The sequence below is a fragment of the Watersipora subatra genome, chromosome 2 (genome assembly GCF_963576615.1).
Source record: "Watersipora subatra chromosome 2, tzWatSuba1.1, whole genome shotgun sequence".
NCBI classification, from domain to species: Eukaryota; Metazoa; Bryozoa; class Gymnolaemata; order Cheilostomatida; family Watersiporidae; genus Watersipora; species Watersipora subatra.
This window is the reverse complement of record NC_088709.1, coordinates 1,346,441-1,359,830: the sequence shown is the minus strand read 5'-3', so window position 1 is coordinate 1,359,830 and position 13,390 is coordinate 1,346,441.

Here is a 13,390-nt window from a genome sequence, read left to right as displayed (position 1 = left end):
CGAAATCCAGTGGTTGGTGAAGATTGCCTACAGAGAACTACCGGAGAATTACCAGGCTACCATGGCTATGGATGCATTTTCTATGACATTGGGAAACACCTATTTGCAGAGGCATCTATTAGCCGTCAAGGCACGGACATTGGGAGAGGCTGTCCAAGCGGGAAATGAATTCCTTCAAATTCAGCCTACCTTCCAACAGTCTAACCCTCGACCGCTGATCATGACCCTGGAGGAGGAACCAAAACTCGATCACACAGCCGCTCCAGTGACTCCTGAACCTCCATCCGTCACATTAAACGATGTCCTAGCCGCCATAAAAGGGCTGGCAGAAGGGCTGCAAGGCACCTCTAAGGTAGAAGGCAGACGAGCCAACCACACACCTCTAGCAAGGGAACTCAGTTGCTGGGGGTGCGGACAAAGTGGACATACTCGCCGCCAATGCACCCAGCCGCTTCCTTCTAGATGAGCCAATCCTTGGCAGCAGATGCCGGGAAACGGCCATCATCCACAGCAGTAGGGGAAGGTACTGACTGTGGATCACAAGCGTTCAAGCAAGATGTTTGGCGACAGCCACGACGGACCGGTCGACCCAGGCCCCCCCTGGTCGACTCCAGTCCCCTTGCAGAATGCCTTTGAGACATTAACTGACCCAATGACAGCCCCAGAACCAGAGGAAAATGGAAAGTTGTATACCTGGCCAAAAAGACGAAGGCAAAACCGGAGAACGCTAGCCAAGCCAAAAGTGACGGATGAGATCGAGGTAGACAACCTCTGGAAGCCACATAACAGCAGCTATTTTCTGCCGGGCCGTATAAGTGGACAGCCAGTCCAGTTCTTAATAGACACCGGGTGCACATCAAACCTCTTGAGCCGTCATGTATTTGACCACCTCCCCAAGGAAGTCAGAGCAAGGCTGGAAACAAGGGAAGATTATGGACGGATGGCCGATGGAACAAGACTCCGCTTCCATGGATTAATCACCCTCCCCCTGCGAGTCCGGAGGGTACAAGTCACCACATCCTTGGTGGTATGTGCACTAAAAGAGGATGCTATTTTGGGCATGCCCTTCCTTGTAGACCATCACTGCGAGATGGACTTTCAGCAGCCAACCCTGGTGGTGAATGGCCAATGCCTAGTATGCACTGACCGAGAAGGTCGACCCTTGGTGAGCAAAGTGCAGATACTAAGAACTACAACACTTCCCCACAATCAGAGATCTTGATGGGAGGACGGTTGACCGCCACATCCTACCAACCCGTAGAATTCATAGAAGGTGCCAACCAGAAATACATGGTAGCAGCCAGCCTGCTCCAGCCGGATGAGCGGGAAAGGGTGGCAGTACGCTGTATGAACCCTACGGATCACCCTGTGGACGTGACAGCTGGATCTATCCTAGGCCATTACACCGGGGTAAAACAGGATGATATCGGAACTCCCTGGATGGACACTGACCCCGTAGGGAGTCCCCATCCACCAAAAGTCACAGACGGCCCCAGGGTACCTACCCACTTACATGACTTGTACCAACAGGCTGTCACGCACTGTTCAGGCCAGATGGAACGTCAGAAAGTGGAAGAACTCCTCTGTCGGTTTGCGGATGTTTTCAGCCGTGGGAGCGAGAACAAGGGACGTACCACCCTAGTGCGACATGAGATTCCAGTCTCCACTGGTGCCCAGCCTATTCGCCAGCCACCGTACAGAGTGGGCCCTAAAAAAGAGGCCGAAATAGAACGCCAAGTGGTGGCCTTAGCCAAGCAAGGGATGATTGAGCCTGCCCATGGGGCTTGGAGTTCGCCGGTAGTGCTAGTGAGAAAGAAGGATGGGGCCTGGCGGTTGTGCGTCGACTACCGGAAATTGAATGCAATCACTAGGCAGGATGCCGACCCCTTACCCCGGATCGACGACAGCCTAGATGCCCTGTCAGGCAGCAGATTCTTCAGCACTCTCGATATGATGAGTGGCTATTGGCAAGTACCACTGTCAGCCGGAGCACAAGAGAAATCCGCCTTTGCCACTCGTAGCGGGCTGTGGCGATGGAAAGTGCTACCCTTTGGGCTGACCTCCGCCCCAGCCACCTTCCAACGCCTGATGGAGCGGGTACTCCAAGGACTTCATTGGAAGACCCTACTTTTGTACTTGGATGACATTATTGTTATGTCTGCTGACCTCCCTAGTCACCTTTCACGACTCGGCGAAGTTTTGGAGAGGCTCTGAGAGGCTGGACTTAAACTAAAGCCCTCTAAGTGCAGCCTGCTACAGACCCAAGTCAAATATTTGGGACACATAGTCACTGAGGCAGGGGTTGCCACGGATCCAGAGAAAATTAAGGCTATTGGCGAGTGGGCAGAGCCACGGGATGTCACCCAGTTGAGGGCATACCTTGGGACTACCGGATACTACCATCGGTATGTCCCCGACTACGCATCTATTGCTAAACCCTTGACCCTGTTGACCGGAGAAGGGACCAACTGGAGCTGGGGAGACGTGGAACGAGAAGCCTTTGAGAAGTTGAAGTGGGCACTGACTCACGCCCCCGTGTTGGCATACCCAGACCCTACCCTGCCGTACATACTTGACACGGATGCGAGTAACGTGGGAACGGGGGCGGTATTATCACAGATCCAACAGGGAAAGGAGCGACCCATCGCCTATCAAAGCAAGACACTCTCCCCAGCTGAGCGGAATTATTGTGTGACCAGGAAGGAGCTCTTAGCAGTGGTCCTTGCGGTAAAACACTTCCGGCCTTATTTGTATGGAAGGGAGTTTACGATCCCCACGGGCCATGCCTCCCTGGTATGGTTGCATGGGCGCAAGGAATCGTCCTGCCAGATAGTTCGGTGGTTAGAGGGCCTGGTAGAGTACAAGTACAAGATTATCCATCGGAAGGGGGCTCGACATGGCAATGCGGATAGGCTGAGCCGGCGGCAATGCACAGAATGTCGCCAGTGTGCCACGATAGAAAAGCGCGATGGTGGGCCCACTAGGTCTGAGGTCTACGACTCGCTGAATCTTCCTCAGCCAGTCATCCCACCTTCACTCTCAAGATTGCCTGCTGTAGGGAAAGAGGAGCCGGACCTACGGTCGTCTGAAAGGAGTGGATGGGAACCAAGGCCATGGAGCCCTGTGCCAGCCGGCAAAGTTTCAGTACGGCTGCCACGAGGTACAGGGACTCCCGACGAGGTTCGCACCACTCCCCCTACGTCCGGACCCCTTGAATTAAATGAGGATGATTGGCCCCAACTAAATCACAGCAGTCACCCACCAGGACCCGGTCTCCCGAACCCTACACCAGCCGGCCAAGTCTCAGTACGGCCGCCATGCGGTGTAGAGGTCCCTCGAGTGTCAGAGAATCCTCTCCAACCCTCTAGGGCAAGGACTGGACCCGATGGTCCTCTGGCAGCAATGGAGCCGGGTCTTCCCATGGAGGATGGCCAAATTACAGTGCGGCCATCACTAAGCACGGAGGAAGCGGGACCCCTGCCTGTGGAACAGTCATCTCTGGCCGCCATCCAGACACCCCTGGACGAGATCCGGGCTCTCCAGCAGAGGTCTAGAACCGATCTGGGACAGATCTATCAAGCTATAAGAGAGCGACGAAAAGTCGAAGAAGCGGTGATACGCCTAGGGAGCCCCGAGCTACATAGACTTGCCCAAATGTACCATCAGCTACAGATCGACGAGTCTGGGGTCCTGACTCTCCACCTAGTACAGAATGGACGGGAAAAGGTTGTAATTGTGTGCTCCCAGAGCCTACGCCAAGAGATTTTATGGAGGACCCATGAGCAAGCCCACAGTGGAGTGGAACGAACCCTGAAGAGGGTGCAGATGGACTGGTATTGGCCGGGAATGGCCGGCGATGTAAGGCGGGCTGTGTTATCCTGCGAAATCTGCCAGCGAGCTAAACCCGGCGCCTCTCGACACTCTGGTAACTGCCAACGGTTGTATGCTGGGAGGCCCTGGCAGTGGCTGGCAGTGGACCTGGTGGGCCCCCTTCCACAGACAGCGCGAGAAAATAGCTGGGCCTTGGTGTTGACGGACCACTTCACCCGATGGTCAGACGCCCTCGCCATTCCCGATGCTACCGCCCCCACAGTCGCCAATACGTTAGATGAGCTTGTGTTTTGTTATTTCGAGTTGCCAGAAATAATACACACGGATCAGGGAGCTCAGTTCGAGTCTACCCTGTTTCAGGAACTGTGCAGGCTCTGGGGGGTAGACAAAACGAGGACAGCCCCATACCACCCAGAAGGAAATGGAGTTGTCGAGAGGAACAACCGAGTGCTAGGGGACTCATTGCGAGCATTGCTGCTCGGCCGAGAGCAAGAAGATTGGGACCTCCTGTTACCACAGCTCATGCGTACGTTTCGAGGGTTGCCCCACTCAGCCACCAGAGAAACTCCGAATTTCCTAATGCTTGGGCGAGAGCTACGCCTCCCCGATCAATTGCACTATGGAAGATTGGTGGATTCATTTACCAGTACACATGAGTATGTACAAATCATGCATGACAGACTCGTGCAAGCACACACCCTCTTGCGAGAGAAACAGAAAGAAATTGTGACTACAGATGCCACAGAACCTCCTCTCTTCAACGAAGGTGACTTGGTGTGGTTAGTCAGCAAGCGACGTCGAAAAGGAGAGAATCCAAAACTAGCCGCAAAATACGTTGGCCCCTACCGAGTATTAAAGAGTTATGACAACCACACCTACGAGGTTGAAAGGTACGGGCAAAGGTCGGTGCAAGCAGAAGGAAGGTTGAGGCTTTGCCGACCGAGCAAAGTACAACAAGGGAGGGCCCAGCTCAAATCGAGCCAACCAGAAGGCCAAACATGAGAGGGTACCCTCGAAGAAGACTCATAAACAACCAGGCACCAGCACTCCCAGATATATATATGGAGTCACTACCCCTTGTCCCACCCATGACAAGGTCGAAAGTGGATACACAGCCTCTCTACAACCATCCAGAAAGTCATCGGCATACCAGTTCCAAAAGAAATATAACTATACCCCAAACCCATAGCCAACTCGACCTTGAGCGCACTTTCGACCTTAACCCAGATGCTGGGACCAAAAAAAGGAGTACGCCCCTTCCGGAGGAGCCAGAGACGAGTACTACAGATAGCGGAACCTCAGCTCGGCCCCCGCGAATTAAAAAGCCCCCTGCGTATCTAACGGATTACGACACGAATATAGTCCAATCAGGAAAGGCCAAGAAGAGTCAAGGCCAAAGGTCAGCCATATTGGAAAATAGAGAAAGCCATCTTACCATTTGTTACCAACTTGACGCACACGCACACCTACACCCTCCAGCCATAGAAGTAATTAAAGAAACTATTAAAGGAGCTTCCCCAATTGCCGGAGCTCTACCCTTATTATCGGACCTAGTAACTCCGTTAGAGCTACACCCTGCTTCTAATGAGACCTTAGATGATATGAACCCTGAAACAGAAAAGGAAAATCTCCCCCCAAGCTCTCCAATACCAATTAAGTGGATCTCGGAGGGAACGACCCAAAAGATAACGAAGCTGTGTGAGGAAGATGGTGATCACTGTTCTTTGTGCCACCAATCCTTTTCCACCCCCCGAAGGCGTCGAATACACATTACGCAGCACTTCACGAGGTTTTTCTGTAAATGTGGAAGGAATTCTACCTCGAGAGACACCATAGCTAAACATCAGTCAAGAATGAAGGGCGGTGAAAAAGGGAAAAATCACGGCGGAGGGAGCATCCGAATATACGCGGTCGACCGTACTAACTATCCCGCATGGATAAAAAGGGTCGAACTGAATAATCCACTGGCCTTCGAGAGGCCTGTGCCCCATGGTCCTGTCAGAATAAAACCCCCTGTGAGGAGAGGACCTCAGACACCTCTTCCCTCTCTCCCAAAGGAAAAGCGGGTGGATAGAAAGCAGAGTCCACCCAAGAAGGGAAAACCTATACCTGCCCCCAGGAAGTCATTAACTACAGTGGGAACCATCCAGAGTCGACTGGGGGATGCCCGACCCAGTACCGCTATAAACGCCCTCCGAGAGGAGGCCTCCAACCTCAGAAGAACGGCCCGCTACCTGGAAGAATTGGCCAACTAGATGCTAACTAAGTAAAGGATTACACCAAGGATTCTGCTAAAACATTGGCTATTTATATAAACTATTATTTACTCACCTTTTTGTCTTGTATCACAGTAATAGTCCGGCTTGTTTATCTTTTATTATAGCCGATTGCCGTCTATAGGGGCGGCGTGTGTGGTGGAAAACAAAACTTCCACCCTCTCTTGAATAGTTAGGATACTTTTCTAACAAGGGTTATGTTCTCTTTCTTTTATAATTGTTAGCCACGCCCTGAGGGAGGCTGGCTTATTATACCTAATTTGCATAACTTCGTGTACACAAGATAGGGTCTCGGCCCTTTTTGTTCATTCAATACAGTCATTGCGATTGAATCACACTCCTTCTGCTATCTTAGCAACATAAGGATCACCACGGCCTATAGCTATCTCCGAAGACTTGGTCTATGGACTGTGCTGTTGGAAAAGACTCTTCAAAACACTGTCGACCCCTGTCGACCCCTGTCGACCCCTGTCAACCTAGTGCAAACCCTTTTGTGCGATCCCTTGTGTGAAGTGGTTAATGTTGACCGGTAGAGTAAGCCGACCTAGTCGCCTCTACGTGTTGGTCACGAGGAACCAGTACACAACCTACTGTGAAGTGGTTAATGTTTGACCGGTAGAGTAAGCCGACCTAGTCGCCTCTACGTGTTGGTCACGGGAACCAACACAGTATTATTCTATTTTAGGCATATACAAAAGTTTTATTGTTTATTTTCACCATATATCTTGCTGTCTAGAAAAAAATCGATTTAAATCAACGTGATTAGCCTAATAATGACCCTAAATCAAGTGAAAGACATAAGAAAAAGAAGAAAAGTTATCGATACAAACCAATACTACAGTTACCACTAAATTAAAAGTTCCGTTTAGTGTTTTTGTATTTCAAGAGAGAAGGGGTGAGTTTGGGAAGATCTTGGAACAAATTAGACTATTTATATGGATTTTATGCTTCATGTAACATAAAATCCTTATAATTTAATTGGTCTCGAAATGAATTATTTACGTTGTAGGAGTGTCTACTGTATAAATGTATCTTCACTCACTTACTAGTTTACCCTCACACAAGAGCACCTGCATCATTTGGCAGGTAAAGAATGGCTAAACCAGAAACACTAACTAACCTTATCGACATGAGTAGACCAAATCTGATGGGAATCAACAGGTGAGGAGTTCAATGGCGAGTGATCAGGTATATAACCAACGAGCTTGGTGCAATCTGAACGATAGGCAAATGGTGACAGCATGTGGCAATGCCAAACCCAGTGAATATCCAAAGGCACCCCACATACCGGTGCACTTGGCTTGGCCTCAGCTACAGCTGGTAGGAAAAGGGTCTCATATCTAAGGATGAAATAAAGGCGGTTGTGCTTCGTTTGCTTTGAATACCATGTATATACCTATGTCTATGAGTACTATGCATATACCTAGGTCTTTTAGCATATTAGGTATGTCTAAAGCATCTCTTTTGTTCCTCAACAGTTGTCCCATTTATATGTTTACTTGGGCCACAAGGGCTTGAGATATGACTATGACCTAATTACAAAGCTGATAGGCTGAATACTGACTCATTTGATACATTATTGAATTGTGAGCACTTCGAAACCATGGTTCCCATATCAGTTGCGAGACCCCGGCAGTTATCTTGTGCAATAAAACACTTGCAGGGCTAAGCTCGACAGCTTACCTTCACATAAAACTGTGCCACTGATTATGGCATGAAAATGGCCGCTCGCCGTTCCGCTTCGACAGTGCTGACCTTCACCTGTAAAGTGAATTTCGAGAATGTTTTGCCTGCAGTTCCTTGTGAAAGTTGAACTGCGCTGAACTTTTGCATTGACTGCTGGCAACTACCGGCAGTACTCAGCGCGTAGGTTCCTATGCCACCGCTGATAGCCCTGCAATCCTGCGACCGGCGCTTACGGCGTATTTGAAAACCAGGCTTTACGGACCAGGCATGCACGACCAGGTATCACGCATGCATGAGTTTAGCTTCTATCAGCCTGCCACAAGTAATATGTAGACAGAAAGCATTAAATATAGTGTGATTTTACCTTGGATTTAGAAGGAGGGAAATCGTAGATACCCTTTAGTAGCTGACACTACTTTTGAGTAAATTGATTCTGTACCAAATGGAACATGCTCTCAGGCACAGATACCGACCAACCAAATAGAACATGCTCTCAGGCACAGATACGGACCAGCCAAATGGAACATGCTCGCAGGCACAGATACCGACCAACCAAATTAAACATGCTCTCAGGCACAGATACCGACCAGCCAAATGGAGCATGCTCTTAGGCACAGATACCGACCAACCAAATGGAACATGCTCTCAGGCACAGATACCGACCAACCAAATGGAACATGCTCTCAGGCACAGATACCGACCAACCAAATGGAACATGCTCTCAGGCACAGATACCAACCAGCCAAATGGAACATGCTCTCAGGCACAGATACCGACCAACCAAATTAAACATGCTCTCAGGCACAGATACCAACCAGCCAAATGGAGCATGCTCTTAGGCACAGATACCGACCAACCAAATGGAACATGCTCTCAGGCACAGATACCGACCAACCAAATGGAACATGCTCTCAGGCACAGATACCGACCAACCAAATTAAACATGCTCTCAGGCACAGATACCGACTAACCAAATTGAACATGCTCTCAGGCACAGATACCGACCAACCAAATTAAACATGCTCTCAGGCACAGATACCGACCAGCCAAATGGAACATGCTCTCAGGCACAGATACCGACCAACCAAATAGAACATGCTCTCAGGCACAGATACCGACCAGCCAAATGGAACATGCTTTCAGGCACAGATACCGACCAACCAAATTAAACATGCTCTCAGGCACAGATACTGACCAGCCAAATAGATCATGCTCTCAGGCACAGATACCGACCAACCAAATTAAACACGCTCTCAGGCACAGATACCGACCAGCCAAATGGAGCGTGCTCTTAGGCACAGATACCGACCAACCAAATGGAACATGCTCTCAGGCACAGATACCGACCAACCAAATTAAACATGCTCTCAGGCACAGATACCGACCAACCAAATTGAACATGCTCTCAGGCACAGATACCGACCAACCAAATTAAACATGCTCTCAGGCACAGATACCGACCAGCCAAATGGAACATGCTCTCAGGCACAGATACCGACCAACCAAATAGAACATGCTCTCAGGCACAGATACCGACCAGCCAAATGGAACATGCTCTCAGGCACAGATACCGACCAACCAAATTAAACATGCTCTCAGGCACAGATACCGACCAGCCAAATAGATCATGCTCTCAGGCACAGATCCCGACCAACCAAATTAAACATGCTCTCAGGCACAGATACTGACCAGCCAAATAGATCATGCTCTCAGGCACAGATACCGACCAACCAAATTAAACACGCTCTCAGGCACAGATACCGACCAGCCAAATGGAGCATGCTCTTAGGCACAGATACCGACCAACCAAATGGAACATGCTCTCAGGCACAGATACCGACCAACCAAATTAAACATGCTCTCAGGCACAGATACCGACCAACCAAATTGAACATGCTCTCAGGCACAGATACCGACCAGCCAAATTAAACATGCTCTCAGGCACAGATACCGACCAGCCAAATGGAACATGCTCTCAGGCACAGATACCGACCAACCAAATAGAACATGCTCTCAGGCACAGATACCGACCAGCCAAATGGAACATGCTCTCAGGCACAGATACCGACCAACCAAATTAAACATGCTCTCAGGCACAGATACCGACCAGCCAAATAGATCATGCTCTCAGGCACAGATACCGACCAACTAAATTAAACATGCTCTCAGGCACAGATACCGACCAACCAAATAGAACATGCTCTCAGGCACAGATACCGACCAGCCAAATGGAACATGCTCTCAGGCACAGATACCGACCAACCAAATGGAACATGCTCTCAGGCACAGATACCGACCAACCAAATGGAACATGCTCTCAGGCACAGATACCAACCAGCCAAATGGAACATGCTCTCAGGCACAGATACCAACCAACCAAATTAAACATGCTCTCAGGCACAGATACCGACCAGCCAAATGGAGCATGCTCTTAGGCACAGATACCGACCAACCAAATGGAACATGCTCTCAGGCACAGATACCGACCAACCAAATGGAACATGCTCTCAGGCACAGATACCGACCAACCAAATTAAACACGCTCTCAGGCACAGATACCGACCAGCCAAATGGAGCATGCTCTTAGGCACAGATACCGACCAACCAAATGGAACATGCTCTCAGGCACAGATACCGACCAACCAAATTAAACATGCTCTCAGGCACAGATACCGACCAACCAAATTGAACATGCTCTCAGGCACAGATACCGACCAACCAAATTAAACATGCTCTCAGGCACAGATACCGACCAGCCAAATGGAACATGCTCTCAGGCAGAGATACCGACCAACCAAATAGAACATGCTCTCAGGCACAGATACCGACCAGCCAAATGGAACATGCTCTCAGGCACAGATACCGACCAACCAAATTAAACATGCTCTCAGGCACAGATACCGACCAGCCAAATAGATCATGCTCTCAGGCACAGATACCGACCAACCAAATTAAACACGCTCTCAGGCACAGATACCGACCAGCCAAATGGAGCATGCTCTTAGGCACAGATACCGACCAACCAAATGGAACATGCTCTCAGGCACAGATACCGACCAACCAAATTAAACATGCTCTCAGGCACAGATACCGACCAACCAAATTGAACATGCTCTCAGGCACAGATACCGACCAACCAAATTAAACATGCTCTCAGGCACAGATACCGACCAGCCAAATGGAACATGCTCTAAGGCACAGATACCGACCAACCAAATAGAACATGCTCTCAGGCACAGATACCGACCAGCCAAATGGAACATGCTCTCAGGCACAGATACCGACCAACCAAATTAAACATGCTCTCAGGCACAGATACCGACCAGCCAAATAGATCATGCTCTCAGGCACAGATACCGACCAACCAAATTAAACATGCTCTCAGGCACAGATACCGACCAACCAAATAGAACATGCTCTCAGGCACAGATACAGACCAGCCAAATGGAACATGCTCTCAGGCACAGATACCGACCAACCAAATTAAACATGCTCTCAGGCACAGATACCGACCAACCAAATTGAACATGCTCTCAGGCACAGATACCGACCAACCAAATTAAACATGCTCTCAGGCACAGATACCGACCAACCAAATAGAACATGCTCTCAGGCACAGATACCGACCAGCCAAATGGAACATGCTCTCAGGCACAGATACCGACCAACCAAATAGAACATGCTCTCAGGCACAGATACCGACCAGCCAAATGGAACATGCTCTCAGGCACAGATACCGACCAACCAAATTAAACATGCTCTCAGGCACAGATACCGACCAGCCAAATGGAACATGCTCTCAGGCACAGATACCGACCAACCAAATTAAACATGCTCTCAGGCACAGATACCGACCAGCCAAATGGAAAATGCTCTCAGGCACAGATACCGACCAACCAAATTAAACATGCTCTCAGGCACAGATACCGACCAGCCAAATGGAGCATGCTCTTAGGCACAGATACCGACCAACCAAATGGAACATGCTCTCAGGCACAGATACCGACCAACCAAATTGAACATGCTCTCAGGCACAGATACCGACCAACCAAATTAAACATGCTCTCAGGCACAGATACCGACCAGCCAAATAGATCATGCTCTCAGACACAGATACCGACCAGCCAAATGGAACATGCTCTCAGGCACAGATACCGACCAACCAATCAGGCTCTCAGGCACAGATACCGACCAACCAAATGGAACATGCTCTCAGGCACAGATACCGACCAGCCAAATAGATCATGCTCTCAGACACAGATACCGACCAGCCAAATGGAACATGCTCTCAGGCACAGATACCGACCAACCAATCAGGCTCTCAGGCACAGATACCGACCAACCAAATGGAACATGCCCTCAGGCACTGATACCGACCAACCAAATTAAACATGCTCTCAGGCACAGATACCGACCAGCCAAATGGAACATGCTCTCAGGCACAGATACCGACCAACCAAATTAAACATGCTCTCAGGCACAGATCCGATCAACCAAATTAAACATGCTCTCAGGCACAGATATCGACCAGCCAAATAGATCATGCTCTCAGACACAGATACCGACCAGCCAAATGGAACATGCTCTCAGGCACAGATACCGACCAACCAATCAGGCTCTCAGGCACAGATACCGACCAACCAAATGGAACATGCCCTCAGGCACCGATACCGACCAACCAAATTAAACATGCTCTCAGGCACAGATACCGACCAGCCAAATGGAACATGCTCTCAGGCACAGATACCGACCAACCAAATTAAACATGCTCTCAGGCACAGATCCGATCAACCAAATTAAACATGCTCTCAGGCACAGACACTGACCAACCAATCGGGCTCTCAGGCACAGATACCGACCAACCAATGAACTGACCTGGTGTGCGGGTGAGCAGAGGAAATGCTGTTGAACTTTGACACAAGGAGCTGACAAAAGTTGCTGTCTCTTAATAACATGTGAGTTGGCCAATTAAGTTTTCAACTACATCTTTTAAATATAAAAATTGATCATCCCAGTTAACAAAATTCGCTAATAAAATGCAAGCGATGCAAAATCTCTTTGCACAAGCATTGAAATTCTAGACGAGGTCACTAACACTGAAAGCTCTTTCAACACAACTTGCAAAACTTGATCCAATATCTGGAAGATCGACCTTTGTGATGTGTAATGCTGCCTTGTTTAACAGTTGGTCCATAACACCGAACAAGATCAACCTTGTTAATCTTTTCCTTGATGTCTCATTTTGTGCATCAATGAAATATGAACGGTTATATGAAATAACACATATAACAGTTTATGTGGGCACTTGTAGTGTAGGCACTACAAGTGCCTACACTACAAGCGCCCACATAAACCGTTATATGAGATATTCCATATAACCGTTCATATTTCATTGATACACAAAATGAGACATCAAGGAAAAGATTAACTAGGTTGATCTTGTTCAGTGTTATGGACCAATTGTAGTGCCCACATAAACGATTTGTCAAGGTCGATCGCAACAACAGCTGATTCAGACCCACATGTCTGAGATATTCGGCGGTAGTTATGGCAATTTTGGCATGCTTGAGTCGATCTGTCAGAGTTCACCTCCTTCT